This window comes from Crotalus tigris, unplaced genomic scaffold, assembly GCF_016545835.1.
Source record: "Crotalus tigris isolate CLP2741 ecotype Arizona unplaced genomic scaffold, ASM1654583v1 scf7180000017550.10884619, whole genome shotgun sequence".
Taxonomy (NCBI): Eukaryota; Metazoa; Chordata; class Lepidosauria; order Squamata; family Viperidae; genus Crotalus; species Crotalus tigris.
Window position 1 is genome coordinate 1,031,558 of NW_024096468.1, and position 10,459 is coordinate 1,042,016.

General features: G+C 38.0%; 1 protein-coding gene across 2 annotated transcripts in view; it reads left to right on the forward strand.

The window, feature by feature from the left end:
• The first annotated feature begins 8,564 nt into the window (after positions 1-8,564).
• Positions 8,565-10,459, forward strand: part of PACSIN1 (protein kinase C and casein kinase substrate in neurons 1) — a 59,734-nt gene continuing 57,839 nt past the window's right edge. Inside the window, exon 1 of one of the 2 annotated variants that reach the window (XM_039338937.1) lies at positions 8,565-8,715. The gene's annotated coding sequence lies outside the window, so the exon portion shown is untranslated. The remainder of the gene's footprint in view (positions 8,716-10,459) is intronic. The other variant, XM_039338948.1, reaches the window with a different exon arrangement.

Genomic DNA, 10,459 nt, shown 5'->3' on the forward strand with positions numbered 1-10,459 from the left:
GACCTCTAAAGTCCCTTTCAACATTTATTGTTGTTGTTGTCGTCATCATCATCATCATCATTTACAACAATAATGTGATTCCAAAGTAGAGTGGGTATGTGTGGAAGCTAATTTCATGAAGATGTGTCATGTAAAAACTGAGTAATCTTCATGCCATGGTTAATGAAATTTAAGGAGGAATCCAGTGGCTGAATGAGTATATAGAAGCTAAAAACCCTAAAGAGACAACCAACACCAATAATAAGACAGTTCTCTCTGGCTTGAAGACCCAACACAAAACAGAAATACTGTAGGTAGCTTAACTGTGAGAAGGAAAGAGCAGAATAAACAATAGTTCCTGAAAAAAACAAGTTATATTATACTAAAAGTGGGAACTCTTCCCTTGAAGAGAACTAAAAGATCTGATCTCTACAAAGCCTTAGGAAGATTTTGCTTCCCATCCCTTCCTCTGGTGTATCCCTTTGGATTGGCTAAGGAAAAAATTATTGAGAGATGGTTCTCATAAGAATCTGCTTCCTTTCTGTGCATCCTAGCAGAATGAGCTCTTGACAAACTAGAATAGTTTAGACTACTGAACTGAATAACAAGAGGTAGTTCTGGACTTATGACCATAATTGAACTACTCTCGTAAGTTGTGGAGTTACCACGTAACTGACCACACTTGATTTTACAACCTTTTTTGTGGCAGTTGTAAAGAAAGCAATTGCCATGGTTATTAAGCAAATATCCTGATTGTTAAGTGAATCAGATTTTCCCAGTGGGGATTTTTTTTGTGTGTGTTGAAAATTGGAAGTACATGCCAGAAATCGGCAAAAAAGCCAAAAATCAAAGTTATGTGATTGAGGAACGCTATAAATGGCTGTAAATGCAAGCCAGTTGCCAAATGCCCCAAATGCAATCATTGATCATGGAGTGTATGTGGCCATTAGAACTTTGAAAACAGGGCATAAAGTAGCTTCGGAGAAGTCCGGTATAATTGCATAGGTCACTAAATAGCCAGTCATTAAGCAAGGACTGCCTGTATTTAAGTATTTTTTTTCCTTCTGCAGCAAAACTTTTATAAGTTAGCATACATTAAAGACCACTGGGAGGCAGCACACTTCTTAAAATAATATTTTAGATGCTAGCACTTTTCACTGAGAAGGGCCTCAAAATTCTTGAAAGGCAATTCTGAAACAAAATGCTGTATACGATCTCTTTCAGCTACTCTATACTTTTGTGTCTTGCTAGTTTCACTGGGCAAAAATGGTTGGAAGGGCTCTGCATTCTTTGAAAATGATTTGGTGGCTCCCATCTCTTACTCCCACATTCTGCAATATTAGATTTTCTGTCTGTTAGGTCCCTCAGCTCCCACATTTCCTTGCTTTTGCTGCTGAAACATATGACATCTTGTAGATACTGCTCATTGTATAGAGCAGGGCTTTTCAACCTTTTCACCAACTGTACCACTTTTAGGCTATGGCAATATTCGAGTACCACCTAGCAAGGTGTCAAAAACTTGACCCCCCCAAAAAACAACCTGTTCAAAGTTGCAATTGCACTTATGACCATTTTTCACACTTATGACCAATGCAGCATGCCCAGGGTCATGTGATTTATATTTGGATGCTTGGCAACTGATTCACATTTATGATGATTACAGTGTTCCAGGGTCATATGATCCCTTTTTGCAACCTTTTGAAAAGCAAAGTCAATGGCAGGGCTGCTAGTGGCCAAGTGCTAAGGTGGGACTTCCTTCCCTCCCTCCTTCCCTCCTTCCCTCCCTCCCTCTTTCTCATTCCCACTCCTTGTGAAGAATTTGAACCCCCCCCCCCATATTTTCCCTCTTCCATATATTCATCAAACAAGGAAAAGCCTCCAGAGACAGAAAAGTGAAGCTGCTGAGGGAACTAGCTTAAAAAGGCACATTCCCCTTTAAGAATTAGCTACTGGCTAGAAAGGAAAGTTAATGAGTGCAGCGGCACTTAAGGAAGAAAAAAAATGTAGTAAATATTGGCTGCCGGCTAAGGCAGCCTCCCCAAATGGCTCCATTCATAAGTAAAGGAATGCTACAGGCAAAATCCATTCAGGAGAAAAATACTTCAAAATTCCTTGCAGTAAAACTTACAGCTAACAATAGCAGGACATCAGCTAATAGGAGACATCAGCCATAAGCCAAATAGAAATTGCCAAACACTCCTTAAGAACACAAAGCCCACATTGCACAAATCCCAGAACTTCAAAGTCACAAAAGCACATAAGAATCCTTCCACTCTCCATCTTCCTCCCTCCATGTCTTACCACCAGCTGATGCTACCTTTCTTCATTCCTCCTGGAGGGCAACCCCTCCCCTGCTGCATTTCTTGCCTGTTTGTTGCTGCCAGCACTGGTGGCTGCCACAGAAGTTGTAGATCGGCTCATGGCCGGCCTATTTGATTTGATTTGATTTGATTTGATTTGATCTCCTCTCCTCCTCCCTCCCCTTCAGTGGCCCAAACTGCCTCCTTTTATAGCTTCTCCTGTCTCCGCCCCCCCTCCTCCTCCTTTCTCATGGGGGAGGGTGAGCCAGAAGTGAACCTGGGGTGAGGCTCAGTCTCAGCCACTCTGCAGCTCCAGAGGACTCTTTCACAGTAAGTTCTTGCCTGCGCTGACTCTTTCCCTCCCCCACTACACTTGGCTAGCAGGGCTGCGTACCACCTGCCACTCATTAATGTACCACAAGTGGTACATGTACCACCGGTTGAAAAGCCCTGGTATAGAGTCCTAATTTATATCATTCTTGTGGGGTTTTTTTAAAGAAAATAAATAGTATTTCTGTTTACTTATTAATTGAGCTTGTTAACTACTTTAAAAACTACAACATACAACAGCTAGGTGTGTAACAATTAAAAGAGACAATTATGACAAATTAATGGATCAGATTAAAACAGGCTTGGACACCTGGACAAATCTCCAGCTTTCTTTCATGGGTAGAATTGCCATAATTAAAATGAACATATTACCTAAAATATTATTCCTATTTCAATGTATACCAATTAGATTAGAAAAGGAATTTCAACCAAACTATACTTAAATTCATTTGACAAGGGAAAAAACCAAGGATTAAATTAAAATTATTATAGGATGCTAAGGAAAGGGGGGTCTCGGCCTCCCTGATCTGGAAAAATACTATCAATCTACAATTTACTGTGGGTGTGGGATTGGATTCGACTGGAAAATCAGAGATTATTAAAACTGGAAGGTCATGACATGCAGACTGGATGGCATGCCATGTTATGGGATGAGAAGCATAAAGTTCACCAGTACTTCCGGAGGCACTACATCAGACAGGCGCTAATAGATGTATGGATCAAAATCCGACGACAGAACTATAGGCAAGTCCCCAATTGGATCTCAACACTAGAAATGTACATACACCCAAGGTTCATTCAGTTGGGGAAAGTAATAACCTATAAAAACATATTAGACGAGATAGGAGAATTAAAATCGAGGAAGAATCTCCAAGATGCAGGGATAGAATTAGAATGGTGGGCATACCTCCAACTACAAGCAAGATATAGGCAAGATAAAAAAGAGTGGGGTATATAGATAGAACCGACAGAACTAGATAAAATTTTATCAGGTCCCGAGGATAAAATGATTAAAAAATATATCATTTTCTTTTAGATCAGACAATGCATGAAGAACAGGTTAAGGAGACCATGTTAATTTGGAGTAGGGATTTTGGTTTCAGTATCGACCTGCATATTTGGCAAGAACTGTGGGAAAGAAATAGGAAACTCACCTTAGCTACCTCATATAAGGAAAATCTTTACAAGATGTTTCATAGATGGCATTTCCCACCCGTAAGGCTAGCCAAAATGGGTTCAAACATCTCACCCCTATGCTGGAAATGTAAAACAGCAGTAGGATTATATTACCATATGTGGTGGGAATACCCAAAGACTCGTGAGTATTGGAACAGGACACGAAACTGGTTGAGGGATATATTAACACTGGGCTTAGAGTTAAAACCTGAACTCTTCTTGTTGGGAATAACGACAGAAAAATACGACAAGGGAACAATCTACCTGCTGCTACACATCCTGACTGCAGCTAGGCTTGCTTTTGCGCAAAAATGGAAGAGCAAGGAAATTCCCACAGAGGAAGAGTTAATACATAAAATATTAGCATGTGCGGAAATGGACAGGCTCACAATGATATTAAAAGACAAATGTGGATCAGTTTATTATGAAACCTGGGATAAATTTTACCGCTGGAAGAAATAGAAGAGGACGGTTGGGATTAAAGATGAATGTTAAGATAAAAATATATGTTATTTTAGAATAAGTATTGTATATAAAACTTAGATGTATATGTAGAGATGAAGAATGATTGTAAAAAGTGGAATAATCTGATAAGAATGTATATACTGGAATGTCACGTTAAATCCAATGTTTGTTTCTTTTTAACTGTATTATAAATAAAATTTGTAAAAAAAAAAACCTACAACATACATTTTGTATGGTATACTATTATTTTATTACATTTCTACACTGCCCATCTCACCTAAATAACTATTGGTGGTTTACAATAAAGACATCAAAAGTGGTATAAAAGCACAAAAGCATAAACAAAGATAAAATGGAGGTAAGAACAAAGATAAAATTAAAACTAAAGTATTAAAAGATTTTAAAAGGGCCAACCAAAATTCTCAGTCCATTTTCTCATACATTCTTTAATCTGTTCTTCTGTTTAAATTTCAACACAAATTTATATATTTTAGCAATTACATGTTCATCATCAGTGAACACCTGTAGTTCATATTTTCTTACTTTGCTCCATACCATAAACCTTTTTGTCCGTTTTGAATCTTTCTGATAACTATAAATGAGAAAACCACTGAAAACAATATTCTTCCGTTAGAAATTGCTCTCTTGATTTAATTTTAAATTTCCCTTGCTTGTTTTCCAATACTTCCAGAACATCAACTAGTTGTCTTTGTCTGCTGTTTCTCTTCTACTATGTAAAGATGTTTTGGGGCACAATTTGGTTTATGTATAGTCCATACATATTTGGTATGTCTAAAGAATTTTTTTTTAAATCCACATGAATTTTAACTTTATCATACCATAAATATTCATGCCAACCAAATCTCAGGTTGTGACCTCTAATTCTAAAAATCTCTTGTTTCTCAGCAACATTCTTTCAACCAAGTCAAACAAGCAGCAAAACACAGCTTCAGATCTAGTAAACTGACACAACCTATCTTCCAGAAGGTATCTCATCCAGCACCCTTCTCATAAATCTGGTCTGTGAAAGAAGTAGAGCTCCCATAACCTATACTGTGATTCTGGCATATAAAAAGGTAGGCTTTTTTTTAAAAAAGCAGAAATTATTCTTATAGCCCTGTAGTTTAATGGCATGTTATTAGAGATTTCAACCCTTCCTTCCCTTTTTTGAGAAATAAGTCTTGCAAAAACTAAACAAAATCAAACTTCTTGTTATGTTTTCCAGGAGTTCTACCATTAGTTTTTAAAAGGTCAAGTCTTTTTCCTATCCAGGAGAAAGAAGGGGGAAGGCGTCTAACCGTGGCTATGGGCTAAAGACATCTCTTCTTCCTACATGGAATGGACACTTTTGCAACGATGTCCATCTTCTCAAATGTGCATTGAAATTCAAACACTAGCTAGCTATAAGTGAATGTGAGTGAGGAATCTGCAATCTGTGCATTCTTTTCCTACCTTTCATTAAACAGAAATCTACCTTTCTTCTTCCCCAGTCTCATCCCTGTCCAACAAATCCTTCGGCTTAACCCAAGAAATATTCAGTCAGTTTGTCCTGGTTTCTAAAATTCTTTCTCACCATCATTTTACACAGCAGAATTTATTTGTTAGCTACATTTCCTTGCAATGGATTACAATCATTCTATTTTTACAGCACTGCAAACAAGATGAAAAAAATGGCCAGTGAACATATAAAATTTAAAGCAAGCATTAAAATCCTTCCTCAGTTGTACCACTGTTTCTGGCTGCCCTTCACTGTTTACCAAGGCCCACTCCTTTATAACAACAGGGTAAACATGATACTTCTAGGAATGAGGAAAGATAGTAAATGTCCAAGTTGTCATTAGGAATCTACTGAACCAAATTCATCCCATTGAGCTCCTAATTATCCTTTTGCAGAGAAATTCAAGCATTGAATTGTTTTGCTTCGTTTTTTGTTTTATTTATATATATATATATATATATATATATATATATATATATATATATATATATATATATATATATATGTATATTCAATAATGATGGTGAAAATGCGACTCCCGGGCATAATTATAAATGGAATGAATAAAGCGCGTTCACCAGGAGAGTTTAAAGTTAAAATACTTTAAAGTATTTTACTATATTAAAAGGTTGCCAAGCTTTCGTTGGGAAAACTCCCCAACATCTTCAGGGCTGAGAGACCGTTTCTAACAAGGTGATTCAAACGGTTTCCATAGACGTCTGCACGTGGTTCCTAGACTGTGCTAGCATTCCCTGCTGAACAGCTGATAGGTGGGAGGGGGAATCAGAGTAAAGATTTCTTCTGTCGTTCTCTCGAGCACTTTTGTTCACATTTCCGTCGACCTCAGGGGGTATTGTTAAAGTTATGTTTCGCCCTCTCCCGGCAGTATTGGCTCTCGTTGCAGTGGGGGGATTTAGTTTGATGTCATTGTGTATCCTACCATGGAGGCGGGGCTTCATCGGCTGCAATTTAACATCTTTCCTCGGCTGCGTGCTCCCGTATTTATCTTCGCTCGCATGTACAAGCATCAACTGGATGTGGTATTTTTCAATGTTTGAATCATCCTCCTCCATCATGGTGTCCCCCATGCTCATCTTCCCTCGTAGGTCATTATTCAGGTTAAATCCCCCCCATTTCTGTGAGCAAAAGTCTGTTGGTATTTGGGCAGATTCCCCGCTCATGTTACTTTCCCTTTTATCAAGCGAACGGGTCGTCATCACATGTTTTTTCTCCCCTCTCTGTATGGGATATCCACCTTTATTATTATTATGGGTAGTGCTAAATTTATTATTATGGGTAGTGCTAAATTTAAATTTGAGGATAAAACCACTAAATTTAGCATTAAATCTGCCTAACATGCAGATAGCCCAGGTTCGAATCTCAGAAGAGTAAGTTTGGCTGATGAGGGTTAAAGGAACCCGAAATAGCTATACCATTCTCTCTTTATTCTTTGTTAGCAAAACCTAAAAACCTAAAAATGTAAAATGATGTCGCAGTTAGTGACTGCTGCTTGTGGATGGCTCTAGATTGAGCTGATACAGGCAAAAGAAAAGAAAAGAAAGATTTCTTTCTCCCATATCTGGGCTGACAGGGTGTTCATTCAAGGTAAAAATCTCCTCCCCCTGTCTCTCTCCTGGTAGCTAACAAAGTGGGAGAGAACCCGTGGCTTAGAGGTTATAACATCTTCCTAACATGCAGATAGCCCAGGTTCGAATCTCAGAAGAGTAAGTTTGGCTGATGAGGGTTAAAGGAACCCGAAATAGCTATACCATTCTCTCTTTATTCTTTGTTAGCAAAACCTAAAAAAGAGAGAGAGAGAGAGAGGGAGGGAGGGAGAGAGAGAAGGGGGGGAGTTTTTCAGACAGACCGGTCTGATTGATTGCACCTTGGCATTTTGATTGCTATACTGCAGTTCTACTTTTTTTATAATCTCTTTTGCCTTGCAGCCCCCCAACTAGGGGCATTAAGCAGGCTCAAGTTGCAACTGCTATACATTACAAATTCAGATTTCTTTTTTGCTGACGAGAGTTAAAGATTTAAGTGGCAAACTAGTATAGCTATTTCGGGATTTGAACTAGGGCAGTCTACATGCTAGGCAGTGTATTAACTACCAGGCCACTGCAACATTACTATATGTATATAAAATGATAACCTTCCTATTATTATTAGATCTCAGGATGCCACATCAAAATGAACCAGAAACAGCAATAAATCAGTGAATACCGAGCAATAAGAACACAAGCAAATAATCTGAATTAGTAACAGATTAAGCCTTGCATAGTTGATTTAAATAATGATAATAGGGTTAGGGCATAGAAGATAAGGAAAATTGGGATCAAGGTGTGCAGATAGAGAACATTCAGTTCTTTGCCTGGGGTCCCAGTATGATCTGGAACTCACAACGTTAATATTAAGCAGCCTGTCATAGGCAAAAACTGAAGTGAAAGTCATGGTTTCTAGTTTGTCCTAAAGACTGAGGATTGGGAAAGGTGGGTCAGATTGACATGGGAAAGTAAAAATAAATAAGAAAAGGAGATAGCAAACTAGAAGAAGTGAGGAGGCCATGTCTAACGTTAGAGGATGGTAAAGGAAAAGGAATGAAACATGAAGGAAATCCCAAGAAAAGGAGAACACCCCTGATGCTTTAGCTTATTTTCTGCTTTCTCTGCAGTAATGTTTTCACCTTGTGCTGTCAGCAAGTCATTATTCAGAGCATGGCCAGGGATTGGTTGGCTAAAAATGCCTCCCTAATCTCTGGGTTGATCTTGATCCCCCCACCCCCACCCCATCTGCTGTGACCTTCCTTTCAACGTGCACAGGCTGAGAAAGAAAAGCAAGAATCTTGCTAGGCAACTGGCATCCTAGATTACAAGTGAGCCAGGCAAGGTACATTGCTGCCAACTTGATCAGCCGTGGGATACTGCTTTTCTGCCAACATCCGATGGTCACTGCAGCCCCTCTAGAGAGGTATGTTATGAGCAATCCTCTTATCCTGTTAGGGAGTCTCCACCTTATGTCATCTTGAAATTGTATTCATGCTTTGCCAAGTGGTCCAGAGGACATTTGTATGTAGTTTATGCTTTGTATGCTTTAAGTCAATCTGCTGTGCTTTCTTATGAGCATTAGGCCTGTCATCTTCCATCAGAGCAAGGTAGCATCAGATAACTGCTAAGAAGCATTACACTTTTAAGATTCTATTTCTTATTACTATGCTGCGTTACTCTATTTTGTTGATGCTTCATGGAAAATATATTTTATGGAGGCAGCACTACTTCATACAAGGATCTCACTTTGATTTCCGTAGCATAAAGTACTCTTTTGTTTTTGAGTGGTTCCACTCTCTGCAGTTCAAATTACTTGAAATGGCTTTTATTTTAGTATTTCAGTTTCTGTGCTTCCCTCCTAGCACAATCAAAGTGCAGATAATTCATTAGATGCTATCAGGTGAACAGAGCAGCATCACGTTTATTGAGACTTGTGGACTAAGAATGTTAATGGATGAATTGTGTTTGTAGGATGCTGGGAGGTAATCACCAGCAAAAGTTGTTATAATATGTTGTATGTGGACTGCAATGTGGCAATAGTACAATGATGGCACTATAGACGAATATGTATGTCTGTATGTATGTGGATACAGCTGGTTCAATTTTTTGTTGCCCAGGCCCAGAATGGATTTCCGGAAGTGGCATCCACACAGAGAACCTGTTGTTCACATATTTGAATACAACCACTTTGTGGATATATTGCATAAATATTATATAGATATTTATTTATATAGATACCCATTATAATTACTGAGTTGCATCTCCATCATTATAATACTTGGATAGTCATTAGAGAACTATTTTGAATATCACTCTGATTTGCTCATTGTCTCCCTGGAAATAGACTACTGGGCTATCCTAAGATCAGCTGGTCCATAGCTTTAAAGCGCTGGCCCATTTATAGTACTTCAACACTATCAGTCTGAATCCTCTTGGATTTAGCTTTATACCTTTTTATATGGCCAACTATTTCTGAAGTAGCAGCCCAAAGGATTGAAAACAGATTACTGTAGAGGGAAATGGTCAGCTGCTAGATTGTTTGCCCACATCTCCCTTAGGACAATCTTCCCAGGAGTTCTTTATATAATAAGGCTGCTCAGTCTTGCTACAGTATAATAACAGTTCTTCCCTCCTGCATATCAGTTATTTGAAAACACGTAGAGAACCTTTAACTATAATGTGCTTTAATCCAATAAAAGTAAAACCATTTTAGTGTTCAACAGAACCATTCCTTAAATAATGTTAAATTCTACAATGTCATTGAATTTGTTTTCATTCAGTTTGCTTCATCTACTAGTAATCTATACAATATATTTTATATAATTAAATCAAATTAAATAAAAGAAGAAATGCTCTACACATGTGCCATAGTATTAACAGCCTAATTATCCTTGAAGTTAATATAATAAAAGAGTGGGGAGATCAAAATCTTATGTTATTAAACAGTACAACTCCAAACATGTATTACTGTATATTGCTTAGAAGTTTTCTTCCTTGCTCCTTCATCAAAAGATATACACATAATTCAAATGTTCACAGACAATATGTAACAAAAATCTATTGTTGCAAATCGGACATAGACTTCTCTTCCAACGTGATATAATATTTTTAATTAATCCCATGTCTGAAATAGAGTTCTTGATTTCTTGATAGACTCCATATATGGA